We start from the raw sequence: 6,564 nt of genomic DNA on the forward strand, positions 1-6,564 counted from the left end.
TGATTCCGTTGTTGCTTTTGCTTGCCTATCCCAACCCTAAAGGTAGTTACCTTACTCTCATCTTCATTCGACCCTTCCTTATAACTGCCGCCGCCAGCATCATCACTGCCTTCCTGACTCCTGCTTCGCTTGTGCTTCTCCATTAGAAATCAAGTTTTACCTTTACAATAAGACTCCTAACACAAGCTTTGTTAATCGACAGTGAAACGTCAACTATTCATCAACGACGAGGAGATGCGCCGAAGCATAGCGCCGCTTGTTGCGGTTTCATTTTCTTTGCACAAAATAAAAAATATTACAGCTCCAAATTAGAATAACGAAATAATTAAACAACCGTTCATAATATTCTTTAGCAATGACAAAGATACCAAATCAAGAAAATCATTAATTGACGATCTCAGGCTTTAAGCTAGAGAGACACGAAGAGAGAGGGAGAGAGAGAGAGAAAGAGAAAAGAAGAGGGGGGGGGGGGGGGGGGGGGGGATTATAGCTTTCAAGTTTTCTAAATTCTAAAGCAAGGAAATAAGAGGTCAATAAGAGGCCATTTCTACGCAGGTATGAGGTAGCAATACCCTCTTGCCTTCTAGAATAAGATATTTTTGAACTCTTGTCATCTACGTAGATAATTAATATCGATGTTTTGAAAACATTCGGACTTGTTTGGTGATTCCCCCCCTCTCTCTCTCACACACACACATATGAGTGGTGGCAATTTGGATTGATGTAGTCTAGTGCCTAAATCAAGGCAAGGGAAAGCCCTAGATGGGCTTAGGGATTATGCAATGTCTACATGTGATGCCTTGTAAGTAATCATGGGGTAGTGGCAAATTGGATTGATGTAGGCAAGGACGTTAAGGCCTAAACCAAGGGATCAATGGTTTTGATATAGGGAGGGGCAAGGAATAGATGGGCTTGATGAATTTAAGGATTATGTGTATACATGTATGTATATATGTGCATGCGTATACATGTGTATAGGGAGGAGCAAGGAATAGATGGGTTTGATGAATTTAAGGATTAGATGGGTTTGTGTATAGATGGGTTTAATGAGTTTCAAGATTTGCATATGTGGTAAATTGGATTGATGTAGGCAATTTTAAGGATTAAACCAAGGCATCAATGGTTTTGATATTGTTGTAGGATATTGTTGTAGGAGGTTGACATGAACACATAAAAATGACTGCAATAAATAAAATATTTGAAAATAAATAGAACAAACAATATACTCAATACTCAATATTGAGTCTTCGGGGGGTTCACCTAAAAATATGTAAGTATAGCACGCGAGTTCAAATGAAGGGGTTTTTAATTCAAAATTTTCAAGTGAATTTAATCCCAATCTAAATCCATCTTGGAGAATTCATAACATAAAAACCTAGGAATATAACTATTCCATGATATCTTTTAAGAATCCATAATTACACAACATGAAAATATATAAAATATTCCATGAGTTCATCCTCAATAACATGCCCCAAGGGTGACTAGTAACTCTCCTCAGTCGTCACAAAATCATCAATAATAATCATGGGCTAGAATCCAGGTAAGATATGCAATCAAGGATGGATAGGTGGCGAGGGCATGATTAGGTAACCAGTGAGAATCTTCGATTGGGTGACCTTTATATTTGACCATGGTCTAAAATAATCTCTGGTTCTATGTGAAAAGAGTTATGAATATACCAATGTGAAGAAATATCTAGATGATAGGCATTACCATTTATTTTGGCCAGAACTTTGAATGGACCAAAAAATCTAGGGGCTAATTTGATTGCAAGGTATTTGTCGACACTTTTGAGTCTTCTTTTTTCAACACAAAGCCATACATGATCACCTTGGTTCAAAGAAAATGGTTTGCATTTCTTATTTTCTTAGGTAGTATATTTTGGTTGAGATTTAACTATAGCCTCATGTACTTGTTGCAATATACGGGTGTGATCTCTAGTGAAGTCATCAAAGCGCGGGGCAGCAATAGTGTGCGAATGTCGAGAAGAAGGTGGCGGTAATTTCTTACCATACACTACTTCAAAAAGAGTTTTTCCTGTAGTTGAGTGTGGTGTATTGTTGTAAGCAAATTGTAGTAAATGAAGATATTGATCCCAATTTGCTGGTGTGCAGATTGTATAAGACCTCAATAAACCTAAGATAGTACTATTAGGATCTTTAGTCTAGCCATTACTTTCAGGATGGAAAGAAGAGGTGAAATCAATTTTGGATTCAGGTTTGAAGATAAAGCAACCTGAAAGTGATTACAAACTCGAGTCATGGTCAAATACAATAACTTTAGGTAGACCATGGTGTGTAAAAACATGTTTGATAAAAACGATGTGCAACTTGTGAAGCAGTCAATGTCTTTTTGCATGCAATGAACTATTCTTGTTTACTAAATCTATCAAAAATAGTTAAATCATATCATTTAATGCAAAAGTAACAGGTAAACCAGTAATGAAATCCATAGATATTTTTTAACAAGGACCGGCAAAGGCATAAGTAAGCCATGTTGTTTTCCATGATGGCGCTTAACTCGTTGGCAAATGAGACATTCATAAACAAAATTGGTAACATTATTCTTTACATTAGGCCAAAAAAAATCATGGAGAACAGATTATGTAATTCTTCCATGATAAGTTGTCTAAATGGAAGAGTTATGCATAAATTCTTTTCAAAGAAAAAAATCCATGATGATATTAATAATTATCAGTAGGCAAGTAATTGTTAGAGTATAATTTTAACCATACATGATGAAAATCAGGATCATTATCATGCATAGCATCAAAAGAATGCATATCAAGAACATAAATGTTTGTAATTGATGGATGCCTACTTAGTGCATCAACTAACACATTTTCTTTTCTTGGTTGATATTGAATAAGAGGATGAAAACTTGAATAAATGATGCCCATTTAACGTGATAGTTAGATATCAATGGTTGGGTGAGTAGATGTCATATACATGTTGGTCTATTTTAATGAGAAATTAAGAGCCCATTAAATAATGTTTCCATGTATGAAGTGCATGAACAACAACAAAGAAGTTCTTTGTCATATGTACTATATTTAGTTTTGGATGGTTTAAGTTTTTTACACTAAACCTACTGAGTATGAGCAACATTTGCTAAAGCTTTACATTCATTCTTCTTGTTCTGATACATAGCACTTAACCGGGATATACTTTACTCCTTGATCATTGATAATCTCTGTGCAGACCAATAAACACTCTGATGTTGATTTGCAAGCCTCTTTGTGTAGACAAGCAATCCTCTACATTGCCCTCACAAACATACTTAACCAATCAAGTTAACCTAGAAATTCTGGGTGGCTTTGGGACATGGGATCAGGAGTGTAAATTGACCCTTGAACCCACAAATCAACATGCTTTTTTCCTTATGCTCTCTGCATCTCTAGCTCGAGGGGTTTGGCATTTGTTCTCTTATGTAGAGGTGCATAATCTTCATCCAAAGCTAGATGTATGTGCCTCTTATTTTCATTTCTTCTAGAGTACTCTAGAAATGAAAGAGAAACATCCACAAAACATAACATCAATTAGTAGAAGATACATCCTTATTGAGTCTACAAGAAATAAGTAAAGAGTTTCTTGAAACAAAAATGAAACACGATTATCATTTTGTATTACCTAGTTTGAGCTCCTTGCCCCCGCTTCTCCAAGAGGATTACCATGAAACTCTCCATATGATGGATCCATGGAGGAGTATAGCAAAAATTGGCACTAGAACAATAACCCACAGTATGTAGTATGCAAAAGAATTAAAAAAATGGCGAAGAGGAGGAGGATCATCGTGTAGATACAAAATGTTCAACGAGAAGAATGAATGATGATTAAGGGGAAGGGGACTCATTAAATGAAAGAAATAATGAGTGCAAAGCTTACGAATTTCACCTGCAGTAAGTAAATGCAAAAGATGGAGTTATTACATGGGATTTTGAGCACATTTATAGGTGAAAACCAATATTTGAATAAAGTAATAGGTTGATCTTTATAAAAAACTATTAAGGAAGACATTAAGAGGAGAGAGAGTGCCAATATTATAACATTAACTTTGGCACTTTTCCTTGATTCATGGAAGAGAGAGAGAGAGAGGCCTTAGCAGGCCCATTTGAGAGTCCAAATTTCCCTATAATGGAAAGTAGAGACACGCTATAAGGCTCGCATCCTCTTGCGTACTCCCACTCTTCTTCTATCCCCATTTATCCATATTCTTTGGCCTTTTCCATTTCTTCATAAAGCTAACCAATGGTACAATCTTTTGAAAGTGATGCAAGCTCTGGAGGAAATGGCAATCTGCTCGAATGCATCCTAAATGCTCCTCTCTTTATATCGGTTTCTCCTCACCTCTTCATACCTTGCAAGCCACCTTAACTTCACTATTGAGAATACAAAATGTATTCACTCACCTTCTTCAACATTGATGTGTACATTCTCCTTCCTCTTCCTTTGCCTTGTGGTACGTGGGATAGCATGCGCTCATTATCCTCATTACTCCACAATCATGGCATTGTGGTATCCACTCAAGAGAGAGATACTCTAACATGTCGACACATGCTTCTTGCACTAACTAACCCTCTACTATGCTTTCTTCTGATCCTAGCTTTTTACCTGACAAAAGCCTTCAAGGTCTTCATGAAATGCTCAAGGAAGAACATCCACCGAGCACGCACAACACCGCACACCAACACTTTATCTCTATCAAGCGTACCACAAGATGTAATTGTTTAGTGAGGATAGTTCTTGGGAGGTTTTCCTCTATCATGTGCACTGCCTCCACTACCATTACTCAGGTTGCATCAATAGTGGATGGATGGATCTCCTGGGAACTTATATACCTAAGATAGAATTGAGTACATTTAATTAGCATGACATGTCTTACAAACTAGGGCAACAATAAAATAAAGCCATGTTAGAATTTTACTTTTTCATACCTCACACCGCCCCCATTTTGTAGATAGCCTCGTGCACTTTTTGATCTCTCCACACTCAGTATTTCATATGGGAAGAATGAACTATGTAACACAAAACATTGCAATAAATGTTATGTAATTATTACAATGGAAGACCATCATAAAGATTACAAAATTAAATTGAACATACCTAAAACATCTTATGCTGGAATCCTACGTTTTTAGACCATAAAATTGAATTACTCCTTTCTTCTTTGTTTTTGTGAATAACTCCTTTAGAGAATGCATGACACCCATTGGTGTACGAAAGGATGCAATTTGATCTTCACTCTCTTCTCCTCATTCTTTGTCAATATCCAAGGTGCTTTAGGTAAAATTACCTTCCCATTCTCTTGAACTATTGGCTAAGTGGTGGGGAGACATTCAATCCTCTTGAACTGCTAAAGAATATCTCTTTCCAATTTTGTGGTCCCAAATATTGAATGCTATATTTTTTATGATGTTCATCGGACCTAGAAGATGATTTATTTTTAGCTTTGTCAAATATGGGAGATGAAAGAAGATTGAGTACCTTGTCATTTCCAATAGTGGCGTATGGGATGATCCTCTCCATAATACTTCCCAATCTCCTACTCTTAGAGGATGTGAAGGGAATCCTTTTGTAGATGGAACAAACTTCTCATGATCAAATGGAAAAAATGGATGATGGTCTTCATACACAACCTTTTTGAGATTCAAAGGACATGATGTAATAAGCGAAGGTCCACAAATCAGACAAGGATTATGACGGGATGTTGTGAGTCCAAATTATGCACAATGCACAAAAATATATATTTAGAGCCAACTAATATTTGATAATTCAAATTATAGGAAGGTTATTGAGCATAGAAAACATACTGAAGCACTCTCCATACCCTAAAAAGTCATGCATTGTCCACATTGAAATTGCCTTCACGTCTTAGCTACATTGTGTAAGCGGTCGGGACACATCATGCACTTGGATGCCACACCATAGTGTCTCAAGCTGCACGAGAAGAGCTAGCATCACATGACCCTTATTTATTGACTTCCAAGGAGGGAGATTGTAGCTCACTACTACCACTAGCCATGTGGTCCATGATGTTGATTTGAGACCAAATGGATTGAGTCCATCCATACCTAGTCCAAGTCCTACGTATGTGGCTCCTCTTTGAATTCCATCCACTCCTCTTCTATGTGTTGCCATGCTAGTGAATCTGCAGAAGCAGGGACCCTCATCATGCCATCGATGTGCATGCCATCTCATCAGTTTGGTAATAGACTTACATCGGAACATGTGTTGAATGTGGGGTATGATAGGAAAATGCCTCACACTTTTTGATGAATCATCATACCTTAAAAATAACTTTGGTAACAAGACTCTCCACATTTTGGACATTAAGTTATATCTTCATAAGCACCCCAAAATAGCACACAATCATTGACACATGCATCTATACATTCGTAATCCATGTCAAGTACCATCAATACTCTCCTAGCATGTGTCCTTGTGTTTGGCGTCTTGTTATGCCTGTGGATTAAGGGGATGGTCGGATGTTTTAAGGATCCATAATTTAAATTCACCTTCATAATAACCTTGTGCTGCCCACAAAGGCGAGATGGTAAGCCCT

The sequence above is a fragment of the Cibotium barometz genome, chromosome 6, assembly GCF_041138505.1.
Source record: "Cibotium barometz isolate CiBa-2024 chromosome 6, ASM4113850v1, whole genome shotgun sequence".
Taxonomy (NCBI): domain Eukaryota; kingdom Viridiplantae; phylum Streptophyta; class Polypodiopsida; order Cyatheales; family Cibotiaceae; genus Cibotium; species Cibotium barometz.